The 15,172-nt window shown below is 35.2% G+C and overlaps 1 protein-coding gene across 4 annotated transcripts in view; it reads right to left on the minus strand.

Moving 5' to 3' along the window:
* The window catches only part of LRRC4C (leucine rich repeat containing 4C), a 1,352,261-nt gene that overhangs the window by 472,865 nt on the left and 864,224 nt on the right, over window positions 1-15,172 (minus strand). For all 4 annotated transcript variants that reach the window (XM_045039151.1, XM_023239774.2, XM_045039152.1 and 1 more), the window contains one exon: window positions 1,409-1,543. The gene's annotated coding sequence lies outside the window, so the exon portion shown is untranslated. The remainder of the gene's footprint in view (window positions 1-1,408; window positions 1,544-15,172) is intronic.

Genomic DNA, 15,172 nt, shown 5'->3' on the forward strand with positions numbered 1-15,172 from the left:
TATGTTGCCAGAATAATTTTCTTTTCACTTACAGGTGACTATCTTCCCTATAAAAGATCCAAACTAAAAGCAACAACAACAAAAACAAATAAACAAACAAGCAAAAAAACCTCCTTTTCTGAATAGATAGAAGGATTAAGATTAAAGGCAAAGAAAAGGGGCAATCATGCATACTTGAAAAAAAAAAGAGCTTAAAATCTTGTCTTTCTCCATTCGTTCATGTTCCCCTATGATACTTTATCTTGCCATTGCCTCCTCATCTTTAGAGAGCACTTTCTGCATATCTAATGTTCTTATGGGATTCTCAAAACAAAGTGGGCTCCCTGAAGACAGATAGCACGTCTTCTATTAGCTTAACCTAAATAACGTGATGGAGTTGATGCGGGAGAGAATAGCTGTATTCCAGGAAAGTCTTGAGTTATGAATTTAGGACAGATATCTGTTATACATGCAGCCCAGGGAGAGCTAAATATTAACAGGAAAATGTATGAGCAATTCCTCCTACAGGTTTGTATAACATTTCTACTTCTCCCTTAAAACAGCATGAATGATTCAAGTAAGTATTTGCCAATTAAAATGGCAAGTATAAATGTCTCTCTTGCCATATAGATGGAGCTTAATGCCACTATAACTTTATATATTTTTTTCTCTTCAACACAGTGAAACACCACAGATGAATGAACAGATTTCCATTTTACAGAGCTGGACAGGTTTTACTTCTGGGCTCAAATGGTCTTGACCATTGGTGGCACAACATTTATCTGAAGGAGATGCCACAATCCATGTCGAGCTCATGAACTGCCACTTGTAGGAGTCACTTGGACTTTCATGCTTCCCTACTGGTTCATTTAGACAAGTTCAACTTTTCCAGTAGCCCAACAGCAACTATTTTCATGCTGTTACCACATCAAGCTTTCCAATCTCACCAGGTTTTCAAAGGAAGAGTAAAAAGCCGGCTACCTTCTCCAAACACTTTGTTCCATATTAAAAACCTAACTGCTGCCCCCATTTCAAAAAAGGAGGGGGGCATCATCAGTTGTCTCTTTCATTCTGAATCCTGGGCAGGCCAATCTGCCACAACTCCCAGGCTGTGCAAAGGAACATCTGCTAGAGGAACAGTTAGTTTGACGCCCGCCCCTCCACAGAAATCACTGCTAGTAAAAGTTTTATGAGGTGGGTACTTTTTTCCCCGTTTCCTCCTTTTGTAACTGACTGACGCCCAAATGAGCAAGATGAAATGGCCAGATATTTAGCCAGATGTTGGCATCCACATGTGTATGTTTGGGAGGGAAGAGAAGCTGTCAGCTGTACCAAAGGAATATTAGAATCATCTGAAATGCAATTAACAGCCCCACAGTCAATGAATCTTTGAAGGATTCTAACAGAGTAAATTACACCTCTCACTTACCTATGGCAAATTGTCCATGGACCAGTTTCCTTGTTTGTGAAACGAATCCGGTCAATTTATTCAGACTCCAGAGTAGTTTCAGGATGTTTCCATTCTGTTACTCTACATGGGTTATCTCTCCTCTTCCAGTAACTTCTATAAACACACACATACACACACACACATACAAAATAAAAGGATATACTTAGAATATGTAATGCTGGATAAATACTGGTTGACAGTTTAGATTTTTAGCATCCATAACTCACGCTATTTTTTTAGACTATTCTTATTATTTGTAATAGAAAGTGACGGGAACAAAGCTTCTCTCTTTTAAAAACTACACTGCAGGTCAATGTGGTTTGGTATCTACAATTACAACTAGTAGAAGTATACCAGGTGAATGGCAAAAGCTTAATAAAAACATTTATTAGAGACTCAGTATTATAGATTTTACTAAAATCTGCCTGTTATCGCATACCCTCAGAAGGTGCAAAGGAATTTAACATTTGAGAAGTTACCATGAACCTGGGGTTGGACTAGTATTTTTATATACATATTATCCTATTCAATTAGCATAACAATCTTTCTAGCACTTACTACCTATAGCTCTCTCTCTGACATTTTTCAGATCATAAGGGAAAGACTTATAGGTAGAAGGAGGTTAGATTTTAAGACTAAATAACCTGAATCCACTTCTCTTACTCTTTCCTTACTCAGGCATAGGAGAAGCTCATAGATTATTTTTTGTTTTGTGTAAATAATATCAAAATGTTTTGTATACCAAATATGTCCTAAGACTACATACATATATACATACATACATACATACATAAAAAGAGTGACTTGGTCATTGGGTTATGGGAAATTCCAAGGTAAGATTGATAAACTTCATGTCATTTCATGATATGATAATTATCACTCCATAATTATGGTCTAATTCCTTAAACACATAAATTTTCTTTCCCTTATCACAATTGTTTTGGCCTGAAGTTTTATATCGATTTTAGATTCATAGGACTCTTGTAACTAAATTCAACAAAATCAGTTCCTGTGCATCTAAACCATATTGCTTATTTAACACCCTGTTGTATTAACTGGTTTATATTATGAGACCATCAGCTGTAGTGATCCTCTCCTCCCAACCTATAAGGATTGTTATGGCAGCAATAAAATATTCCATGGATCTCCTCATATTCCAGGAAATAGCGAGCCACAGAAAACACTTGCTCCTCACATAGAATACTTCCTCTTTAGAAATATCCCCAAATTGCTCACTTATTCCCTACAGCCAACCAAGAACTGTTAAAAGTATTAATTAGAAAGTCTTCCCAGCTTGCCCAAATCTTAATAGAATTTGCAAATTAGACACAGTCTCAGTATTTTCTACTTTTACTCCATAAAATTTAGTCCACTTTTTATACAACTGAACCCTTGCTGAAGCAAAAGGGACAGTGCAAGAGTTCCCTTGCCACAAACTTAGGATAATTCCGGACAGAAATGTCTAAATTGTTGACTCTTCTTACTACATGTTAAAAAAGACAAAACAAAACAAAACACATAGTAGAGCTTATAGTTCAAAAGGGGGTACAGATGGGGCACCTGGGTGGCTCAGTCAGTTGAGCATTCAACTCTTGATATCAGCTCAGGTGATGATCTTATGGTTCATGGGACTGAGCCCCGTGTCAGGCTCTATGCTGATGGTGTGGAGCCTGCTTGGGATTCTCTCTCCCTTTCTCTCTGCCCCTCCCCTGTTCATGCTCTGTCTCAAAATAAATAAATAAACTTAAAAAGGTTAATAAATAAACTTAAAAAAATAAAATAAACTTAAAAAAATAAAACTCAAAATAAATAAACAGAATCCTGAATTATATGTGAGGATGAATTTCAAACCTAAGAAAGAGGCTAAGTAATTGCTAGAGTTGCAATTCTGATATAATTAATTATCTGCAAAAACAATCTATTTCATTGCCACTATTTCATTATTACATTTTTTTAAAATAACCATTTATTGGTGGTCCAGCTAGTTGCTAGGCACCAGTTAAGTGACTTACATTTATCTGATTTATTAATGTGGAAAAAAAGTTCTTCAATGGAAAACTATGTTTTCTCTAGCACACCCTTCTGCTCTTTGATTCTGATGCTGTGGAAGAATTCTACAGAATCTATAACTCTATAAAATATAAATAGCTATTAGAAAAAAATAATCAAATAATTCTTTTCTATAAACACACAAATTTCATCCAGTCTAGCAGAGAGGTTCAGCTGCCTTCTCTGCACACTATGGAGGAAGCTAGGTTCACCCATATTTGCACATCAATTTCAATACTCCTGATATATAAATGTGTGTTTATTTTGGACTTTTCTTTTTTTTAAAGATGTTTATATATTTATTTGGGGGAGGAAAGTGAGAAGGAGAGGGAGCATCCCAAGTAGGCTCCACACCGTTAGCGTTAGTGAGGAGGCCGACATAGGACTCAATCTCGCAACCTGTGAGATCATGACCTGAGGCAAGATCAAGGGTCAGACCCTTAACAAGCTGAGCCATCCAGGCGACTATGAATTCTTCTTTTAAATGATTATAATACTCCTGGTTCTCTCAATGATTTGCAAATTTCATAAAATCTTAAGCATCTGTTCATTTTATATGTGCATGAGAGATGTGATTTTATTGCATTTTTTGAGACGATCTTGTACCATTCTTTACAGCAACTCTATGGGACATATACATTGTTAAGTGCATTTTATAGCAAAGGACCCAAGACTCAGCAGGGTCCCATGACTCACCTGAGGGCCACAAACACAAACAGACATTCCTGATTATTAGACACTGTGCCACAGGCTGAGGGTGCAAAGCTAAACAAGGCTGTCTTTACCCTCAAGGTCAAGGAGACCAGGGGAAATCTTTATTGAGTGTTGCCTACATGCAAGGTGCTTCCATACATATCCGGGAACTAAAAACATTTGATAAATCCTCACTATCCAAAACTCACCACTTGCTATATGAAATACTGAACTCAAATAAATTCAAACAGTGTTATACCCCTCACTATCTGAACTCATTCTATAAACTCTTAATAACAGAATTCGAGAATCAAGTAGATTTGTATAGGGAAGGGCACTCAATTGCTATCTTTAAATCCTCAAAGTCACCTTGTGAGGTAGGCATTCTTCCCATTTTTACAGATAAGAAAAATGAGGCTCAGTGAAAGTAATGTTAAAAAAAATCACATCACTTTAGAATAGAAAAAGATAGCAAGATCACACAGCCCAATGTCCTCATTTTATAGATAGAAAACCGGGGCTCAGGGAAACAGAGTGATTCTCTGGAATCTTTTATCCAGCTAGGAGCAGGGCCTGCTTCAACATTCGCTGATTCAACCTTCCATGCATCTTTCCACTTATCTGGGACTAGTAATGTAAAAGAATGGGCCACACATCTGTCAAAGCAGGCAGAAAAGTGAGGGGCAAATTATTAAAACTTGCTCAAGAAGGTCCCAAGTTCTCTTTCCAACCTCACTTAACAGGTTATTTATCCATCTAGCTGATCTGAAGTTGGCTGTCTGAATTCATTCCCCTTTTTACTCTAATATTATAATTGCAGATGTTTGTTAGTCTACTTAAGCAATACCATGAGCTATTTTCAATATTGCAAAAAGGCAGTGACTACCATTCTCCATCATAAGATGAAAGCCACCTAAAAGGACAAGTGTCTGTGTGACTAGATTTAAATCAGCCGAAGGAGGGAATCATGTTTTCTAATACCAGTCTGGAATGACAGAAGGCTAGATCTTACTGATTAATAAGAATATGGAAAACACATTAAGAATCATCAAATCATGGACTATGTTCAGTAGGAAAAACATTCAAATTACAGGTTTCATGTGACAGAAAGAAAGCAACAGAAGGGTCTTTGGTGGGGAAATTTGAGGAATCACTTTTCTATATTCTACAGTTGCCCATGGATTTTGAGCACCTCTGCAGAAAACAATTGTCCTGTTTTAAGTGACAGCTTTTCACTTAAGTCAGCCTTTGCTCGTGTGTTCAAGCACAAATTTCTACTGTCAGGACCAACAGGACAGGAGTGATTTTCCATTATCCTCATATGCAGAGTGTGGCTGAAAATTTGGGCAGATTTCAGAATCTGTGGCAGAGTAAATTAGTAAATTACTGTTATCCATGTCTGGTCCCACAGTCTAGAAACTTTTAGGGGCACACCCTCTTGACAGCTAAACCATAAAATGGAGCAGATTCCACATTCCCTGTTGTTGTTGTTTTTGCAGACCTCATCCCAACTCCTCTTGCTTCCTTCCCCTCCTCTATTTTCCTTTTTATCTTCTACCATTTCATCTTCTTCCTTTTCCTTATTTTCCTCCTCTCCCCTCACACAAGTATTGCTATGAGAAAATTATGATTACAGGTATCTAATGAATAGACTCATACCATATCACCTCTCAACAAGCAGAACAAAGAGAGGCCACCTGTCACTACCATCCTTTAAAGAGTACTATATCACACCAGCAGCAACAGGTCACTTTTTGTTAGGAAAAATGCGACACATTTGTCATTTTTCTGTCCTTTCAGTCATTCTCAACAGGTTTCTTACATTGGGCTGATTTTGTTTCAAGACTTCACACCCTCCAGAGACCTTCCCTTAGGAAATTTACAACCTTCTGTTCCTTTCCAAGTCATCAGAATTCTAATGGAGTAGTGTACTATGTAAACCTATGCTAATTTCAGTCATTATGCAGATGTCCAAATATCTTGCAGGTTTCCACCTAAAAGTGTTATTTCCCTCTAGAGTCAAAGGGACTTGGATGAGCTGTTGATCCCTTTGTTAAAATACAATCCACATTTCAGTAGGCTACCAACTTTATCAAACTTCTGCCAGGAAAGCAGGATTCCCCCTAGAGAAGTTGGTGAATTGAGCAATGTTGAATTACTGTTTGTATTCAAAATGGAGTAGTGGGAAAACATTCCAAAGAAACTTAGCTTTTTAATTAATCATAATCTCCCACCTTTGTGAATTTAAAAATTTTCTGCTTTTGTTTTCATTTAAGAAGCTCTGTTTGGCTACCTCTGAGCTGCTAGGAAAACAGTACAAAAATATTTTTCAGGTGTTGTCCTATATAACCCTCAAGACAACTTAAAAGGATCTGCCTGGAATAAATCATTTTTAAACATTTATAAACTGATGTTTTTTAGAGAAGTTACAAGCAATGACCAAGGCTACACAGTTAGTATTAAGTGTTAGAAGCCAGACCTTACACCAATTTTCAGGTTCATTTCTACTTACACCATATTTTCACTTTAAAAATGTTAGTCTAACAATTGGTCCAAGTTGGACTTGCCTTATATAAACACATATAAATATTTATGTTCTACATAGAGTGAGATGCATCAAAGACAGTAATGCTCCATCTAGGATAAATGAGGAGGTTCCCATTTAGCCTTAACCAATTATATCTATGATGCTCATACAACTAGATTAAGGGCAAAGAGTACAATTAAGATGTATTCAATGATAAAGTCAGATTTTTCAGATGGAAGGAGGAATGCAAGTTGACATTTCCTTAGATGCACTCAGTCACTGTGGCCTTTCCATATGCCTGAATCAAAGAGCTAGTATCTCTCAAGAAACTAAACTACATCATTAAAATAAAGGAAGCTATCTTGTAGTAGACACTCGGCCAAGACAAGTATCATCTTCTTTATGTGTTCTACATTTAATAAGAAGGTCAAAGGTTTTGAAGCCCAACAGTGGGCAAATGTCGCTTCAGAACCCTAATACAGAGTTCATAACACCTACCCTTCACCCCTGCCCACCATCCAGGCTTGATATGAGAATTAAAATATCTACATTTAAGGCTGCAGCGTATGGCTCAAATAGGACTCATAAATAATTAGAACTCTTATCTCCTCATTCAACACCAGGTCTGTCTTAGGGATGTGTGCTAACAAGGGGCAAATTCTCTGGATCTAATTGTGCATTTTGTCACAAAATTTTGTTAATTGTGCAGAATATAATACAAGAGCAAGGGTTAAAGGAAGTCAAGATGCAGTCATTCCCTCTTGATTCCTAAAGACCAGAAGACACTGACCCTCCCACAAGGTTCAAGCCCTGGTATCAATAAATGCTATCACCTCTTGCCCATTTGACCAGCCCCTTTGCAAACCTGACAGTTGCTGTGGATGTACCATTCACTGCGATTATTTCCAAAAGTATGTATTTTCACCATTTGAGTGTGAACACATAACTTATAATAAAAGCCAAAACAGAGACACTAATGCTAAATACAGAATCTTTGCAAATTATATCCCAACAAATAATAAATTTAATAGAGAATCATGAGACCCAAATTGCTAACCATAAGGAAGAGGGAATATATCATCTTCTAATATTATTTTACTGAACATAAATGAATAAAGGGTTCTTTTATTGCATTTGGGTCATCAGCATTCCAAATCTCAGTGGGGCTTTTGACATAAACATATAATCAAGAGCTGAGTTATTATTTTTATAATGATAATATCTTAGCTGGTGCCTTCAATCAGAAGCATGATAAATAATCACGATTCATATAACTCAATAACTAATGTGTTAATTCATCGATTTCAAAAAAGGATCTGATGCCCTTGTATATCACTCATTCATTCCCACAGTCTATTTTCTAATAAATTTTGAAACAAAAATCTAAGTTTAAACATGATTGTGGTACTCTAGTCAGATGTTCAAGTCCAACCTTCCTAAAAATGCATCAAAATATGATGTGCGGTACCGATGATTAAGTCACATCCAACTGTTTCAGCTAGGTTTTCAGGATAAGTTTGACTTTAAGGAAAATAATGTCTGGGTTTTTTTCATTCATTCATTCTTGGGAAAGCAAAGTAACATTATAATCATTTATAATCATTATAAAGTCATACAGCCTTATGTTCATTCCAGGTTGTCAGTCACTGACTTTGTTGCCTTCAGATACTTACTCTGATTTGTCTCTTCATATATAAAAGGATATTCAACTAAATAATAAATAAATTTGAACTAAATAGTGGTATTTAACTAAAAGGATTGTTTCAGAATTAAGTGAGATAACCTAAAGAAAGCAAAAGCACTACTTCTGACATATGATAAATTCTTAGTGAATGGTAGCTATTATTTTTCAGTGACCTGAGACATTTTTGAAATTCCTATCAAGTGTTATATATTCTATTAGGCAACATCCAGATGACATAGATGTCAACTATGACCCTGTCTTGTCACATACAACCCAACCCCAAATCCCATATATAAAGAAACTAGAGCATTCTCACAGAGCAGTAAAGAAATACACATTCCAGAGTCACACATTTATTTAAGTTTTTATTTAAGCTCAAGTTAGTTAATATACAGTCTAATATTAGTTTCAGGTGTACAATATAGTGACTCCACACTTCCACATAATACCCAGTGCTCATTACAACAAGTGCATTCCTTAACCCCATCACCTATTTTACCTATCGCCCCCACGCCCCTCCTCTCTGGTAATAATCAGTTTGTTCTCTATCTATCGTTAAGTGCTTGTTTCTTGGTTTGTTTCTCTTTCTCTTTTTTTTCCCCACTTGCTTGTTTGTTTTGTTTCTTAGATTCCTCATATGAGTGAAATCATATGGTATTTGTCTTTCTCTGACTGACTTATTTCACTCAGCATAATACTCTCTAGCTCCATTCATGTCATTGCAAATGGCAAGATTTCATTCTTTTTTATGGCTAAGTGATATTCCACACTATCTATCTATCTATCTATCTATCTATCTATGTATCTACAACATCTGCTTTATCCATTCATCAGTTAATGGACAATTTGGCTATTTCTATAATTTGGCTGTTGTACATAATGCTGCTATAAACATCGAGGTGCAAGTATCCCGTTGAAATAGTGTTTTTATATACTTTTGATAAATACCTAGAAGTGCAATTGCTGGATGGTAGGGTAGTTCTATTTTTAACTTTAATCTGGTAGAAAAAATGAATAACAAAGCATCCATATTGGAAGCAAGTCCACCATGGGCAGCATGTGAGTTCCACAGCCTCTCTCAACATCTGTAGCCGCCCAATGAATGGAGGCTCACATCCAAATGATTAAATACTTCAGAGTTAAGAATAAAGCTAACAAAATCTTAACAAAGCTATTTCATTATCTTCCAAATGGACTAAATGGTCATTTTCAAAGTCAGAACTCTCAGGTGGCTTGGCATTTTGTACTGGACTGAGGTGGCATAGGAACAGGCAGTTCTTGCCGCCCAACCCCCTCCCTGCAGCCCCTAGTATCTTCCTACCCCTGTTAAGTCTAGGATTATAGGAAGGGCCTCATTTGCATGCATGTCAACATTTCAGCTAACAGTTCAAGCTCCAACTACATACCTTACACGAAGCCACCTTTCAGTTTATAGATATATACTGCAGTAGAGATATCTGCTCTTAGGAGGACCCACCAAGGAATGAGACCCATGCAAACACTAAAACAATGAATTTGAGTAGGAATTCCAGATCTCAACTAAGACTATCTAAAGGATGGCTGGGGAGTATAAGTGGGACCCTCTCCTTAACTCTATGAAATCCGCGTCTACAAAAAGAATTAACTGGGGAAATCCTGTTTGGATTTTTTTTTAAGTGTGGAGCCCAGGGAAGAAACATCTCTTGCCTGAGTCGAAATGCAGAACCAGGGCTTTGGAGCCAGACCAAAGGTTCGGATTCTGTTATTTAACAATTAAGTAATCTCAGGCCAATTATTTAGCCTTTATGCTTTGGTTTCTTTGTGAGAAGAAAATGGTAACATTTATTTCATAGTATTTGTGTGAGGATTAAGTGAGGAGTTAATATACACAAAGCTATTTAAAAAGTACCTAGGAGAGAGTATGCATTGCATTAAAATTAGCAATTAGCTATTACTATCATTGTTATTAGTAGAAAGATTGAGAGAGACTCTGTTTGTAGTGGTAATAGTAATAAGGTGCTAGCTCTGAAATAATTTAGTAAATCCTAAAAATAAAATGCAGTAAAGTTTTTATTGTCTTTTTTTTTGTTGTTAGTTTGGAATAAGGGTCACTTAGATAACATTTATTTAGCTAGAATACAAGCCCTTATTTTAGGTAAGTAATTGCGGTATGAATTTCTGACTCTGGCCACAAAAAAGGTTGAACTAACCTAGTAACAGCTCCCATTACAAAACAGATAGAAATGTTGAATATGAATCTAAGAAAGAAAAACAATAGGTACACAGCACCAAAGGGGAAAAAAACAGTGAAGGACAGACTATCAGATGTGAGAAATTAAAAAAGGAAATTTAACTAGTAGTATGACCTAAATAAAATGATGCATTTCTCAATAGATACAGATGAAAGGCTCTAGCAGCAGAGGAAATCTCTAAAAGCCTGAAGTTACACAACTGTATGTATTATACCATTTCTAAATTTGAATGCACCTAATAACAGTAACATGGTCCTAAAATATATAAAGTTAAAGGAGACAGAACTTTCAGGGAGAAATGGACAATTCCATAATCATAGCGGAAAATTTTAACATACCTCATTTAGTCACATATAGAAAAACATCAAGAGGATGGTAGAAATTAAGAAAAATAGGGACAATCACTACAAAAGAAGCAAAGATTCTCAGCAAAACTAAAAGTAGTTCCAATTCTCTTGATATTTTCTGAGTAAAACATCAGGTTTAGAGAGGATTTAAAGCTAATGAATAAACTTAACCAAGTGACAGTTAGAGAACACTTTATCCAACTAAGTCATTCATGTAGGAATAAAAAATTATACTTGATATTATGAAATATTTAGAACTGAATGACACTGAATACTGTATATGTTTAATAGTTAAGGTGTGCAATGACATGACTATCTTTTGTGACAATTTAAGCCTTAAATGTGTATATTATAAAAAATGTATATTATATTATTGGACTTTGCATTTAATGAAAGAAACTAGATTTTTAAAAAGGAGATTATGAAAACAAATTGGAAAGAAAAGTTTGGGATCGATGCAGAAATTAAAGATCACAGAAATTTTAAGCAAAAGTAAAGCTGAAAAAAATAAATAACAGAAAGGAAACATTTGTAATAACTGAGATAAACAACACTAAAGTCATAGCTGAAACAAGTTATAATCAGAAATAACATTGAAATTTAAAAATTGTAATAGAGTACCATGGATAATTTTATGCAAGATATTAGAAAACCTATTAAAAGAATTTTAAGAGCAATATTAAATGCCAAAACTGACTGAAAAATACTTAGGAAACTTGAACAAACTAAAGTCTATTAAATAAATTGATTTGGTAGTAGGTAATATACCCTTCACTCCCTTATATCCTACTCACCTCATCACACCCTTACAATTTCCCCAATCCACACAAAAATCAAGCCTAATGATTTTATAGACAAATTCTTCTAAACCTCCAAGGAACTGGCACAAATTACCCCAAAGAACTGTATTCAGTAACAAAAGTTGTTCTGTTTGGCAGTTTGGTGAGACTGATGATTTGACTTCTGGTAGGGTGCTTTTAATTTGACTCAATAATGTTTCTACAAATGAACCACGCAAAATATATTCAGTAGATCAAGGATATAAGTTAATTAATGTAGATTCCTGAAACCTCCCACCCACCTTTTTTTTTTTACTTTAGGGGAAAAGAAGACACAAATCAAAAAAACAACTGGTGGTTTCAGTAACTTCTATAAAATAAAGAAGTCACAGGTTAAGAGGAACCCAGAGCTCTATTTTCTTTTACATTATGAGGAGTAAGTAGGAGAGGGAGGTACACTTAAAGAAATACCTGCTGCCCATAGGGAGATAAACCCACATTCTATTTCCTGTTATGTTATAAAGTTTATGTACCATTTCAGTGCAATGGGTCTTACCAAAGCCTACTATGATTCTTTCAGATAATCTCCACATCTCTTACCATACCTCCATCCAGACACAGTTTGAGAAAACTGAAATAAACCATTCACAGAAAGACAAATACTGCATGATCTCACCTGTATGTGGAATCTAAAATGGTCAAACTCACAGAAACACAGACTAGAGTGCTGGTTGTCAGGGGCCAGGTGGTGGGGAGAAGGAGAAGTTATTGGTCAAAGGATACAAAGTTTTAATTAGGCAAGATAAATAAGTTATGGAGATCCAATGCACAGCAGGATGACTGTAGTTAACAATCCTTCAGCGTATACTTGAAATTTTCTAAAAGGGTAGATCTTAAGTGTTCTCAAAGTTAAAAAAAGAAAAGAACAAAATGAAAAACAGAATATAACAAGATGAGGCGATGGATATGTTAATTACCTCGATTGTGGTGATATTTTCACCATGTAGATACACATTAAAATATCAAGTTGTATATATATTGGGGCGCCTGGGTGGCTCAGTCGGTTGGCTGGCTCAGGTCATTATCTCACAGTTTGTGAGTTCGAGCCCCGCATCAGGCTCTGTGCTGACAACTTGGAGCCTGAAGCCTGCTTCCGATTCTGTATTTCCCTCTCTCTCTGCCCCTCCCCTGCTCACGCTCTCTCTTTCTCTCTCTCTCTTTCTCTTTCTCAAAAATAAATAAACATTTTAAAAAATTTAAATATCAAGTTGTATATCTTAAAATATATAGAATTTTTATTTCTCAATTATACCTCAATTAAAAAAAAACAAGCACTACAGGATGAGGAAATAAAAACAACAACAAACCAAACCAAAGGGAAACAAAAATTTATTTATACCACTGGTGAGAGTATAAATTATTTCAAACTTTTTAAAGAGCAATTTGGCAATATGAAGAAGTTGAAGATGCTTATTTTCTATAACAGTTCTGGTATTAGATATATAACCTATGGCATCATCTTTCAAAGTGCTGATTACAAACCATTAAAAGATTGCCAATTCAGTTTAGTGGGTCTTTATCCACTTTAATTTATTCAAAATAGAATACAAAGAAAATAGAATACAAAGTACCACAGTAAATTTTATTTGTCATATGTATATAAATAAATATATATAAATAAAAATATCTATATCAATCGATCGATCTATCATCTCCCTCTCTGTGTATATGTATGTGTGTTTAGAAAAGGTAGAGGTAAGTATCTTTCCATATATAGATATGTGTGCTTATGTGCAAGGCCTGTGTCCCAAAATAAAATATATTTCTTTCTATGAATTATAGTCCAGTAAGTTTAAATACAACTTTCCTGGAGAAACACCCCCACATAAGCACAGTGAGACATTTTTTATAACCATGAGTAATGGTAAATAATTAGATGTCCTTCAATTTAAAATGGGTAAGTAATTCATAGTATGCTTATATAACAGAACACTATCATTAAATAATCAAAATAAATGAATGGCTTATCATGATTCACTACACAAAATTTCATAATACTGAGCACAAAAAGCAAGTTGAAAAAGTACTCTATAAAATTTATGTAACTGAAAAACAAAATAATAATATATATCTTTACAGATATATGGAGTGAAGGAATACAAATATACATGGTGAGGATACACACATGCTTCAGGAAACTAGTTCCTCCTAGCTTGGTTATCTTTATCTGGTAAGGAGAGCAGATCATGACTGGAGTAACGAGGAATCAGCTGTAACTACAAAATTATATTTCTTTCCAAAAGACAGACATGAAATAAATCTGATGATATTGCACTAGCATATACCTGAATGTTTGCAATGTCTCAAAAGTAATTTCTTAATCAAATTAGATCAAATGACTTACAGAACTGCTCTGTGTCAAGAGGAGTAATACAACTAACTATAATTATAGCATCTGTATTTAAATGCACTAATAATGCAAAAGAAAAACTGGTATCTCCCCAAACACATTCAACATATGCCCAAGGTTGTTATGGGTGGATCAAGATGGAATCACTTTAAACTGAATAGAAAAAATAATAATAATAAGATACTGGAGTGAACTTCCCAACTACAAAATTTAGACTTTAGAGATTTTGAAAGAGATGGTAATCAACTAAATTTCTTTTAGCTAGGGGTCAGTTAAAATGACCAACTTCCTCCTGAGGTACTTCTCATATTTGTGTGATACTAACTCCAAAAATATTTAAGTAAGTATGAAAATGCTAAGAATGGGGAAACACCTTCAACTCACATTGTCATCTATGGTTTTTGCCAAATACTTAACTTTCCTTTAGGCCAAAATATTTGCCACATGAATGATTCTAGTTACAAATGCAGACTATTTAAAAAGTGTTGGCAATCACCACAGAAATCAGACATTAGCAAAAATAATTATTTTTCAAACCACCACTATATGTTAGGGCCAAAGGCACTTTTTAAATTAACTATTTAGTATTTTTACACAAACACCTTACCTACATGATGCAAGGAAAGTGAACAAACTCATAAATCAGTTTCCCCATTCTAGGAAAAGATCAATTAGAAAGCAGAAACTCATGCTCCCTATCCCAGCATTTAACTATGAATACTGTATTTTTAAAAATGTAATTAATTATATCTTGGAAGCTCACCCAGCCTAGTAAGAAAACTAACATCCCACCAATTAATTATATAAACTCAATTGGTCAGTGAACTCCTTGGAACTTAATTCCTTATGGTGGACAAACTCTGAAGTGGACTCCTGGGAGTCAAATCTTTGCAGAACCCACTTCCCTTGACTGTGTGGGCAGGATCTGAGACTTACTTCTAGCCAACCGTATATGACAAAAGTAATGGGACAGTCACTCGGTGTTTTCATAAGACTGTATCTTAGCAGATTCTAATAAGAGAT

Source organism: Felis catus, chromosome D1 (assembly GCF_018350175.1).
Source record: "Felis catus isolate Fca126 chromosome D1, F.catus_Fca126_mat1.0, whole genome shotgun sequence".
Taxonomy (NCBI): Eukaryota; Metazoa; Chordata; class Mammalia; order Carnivora; family Felidae; genus Felis; species Felis catus.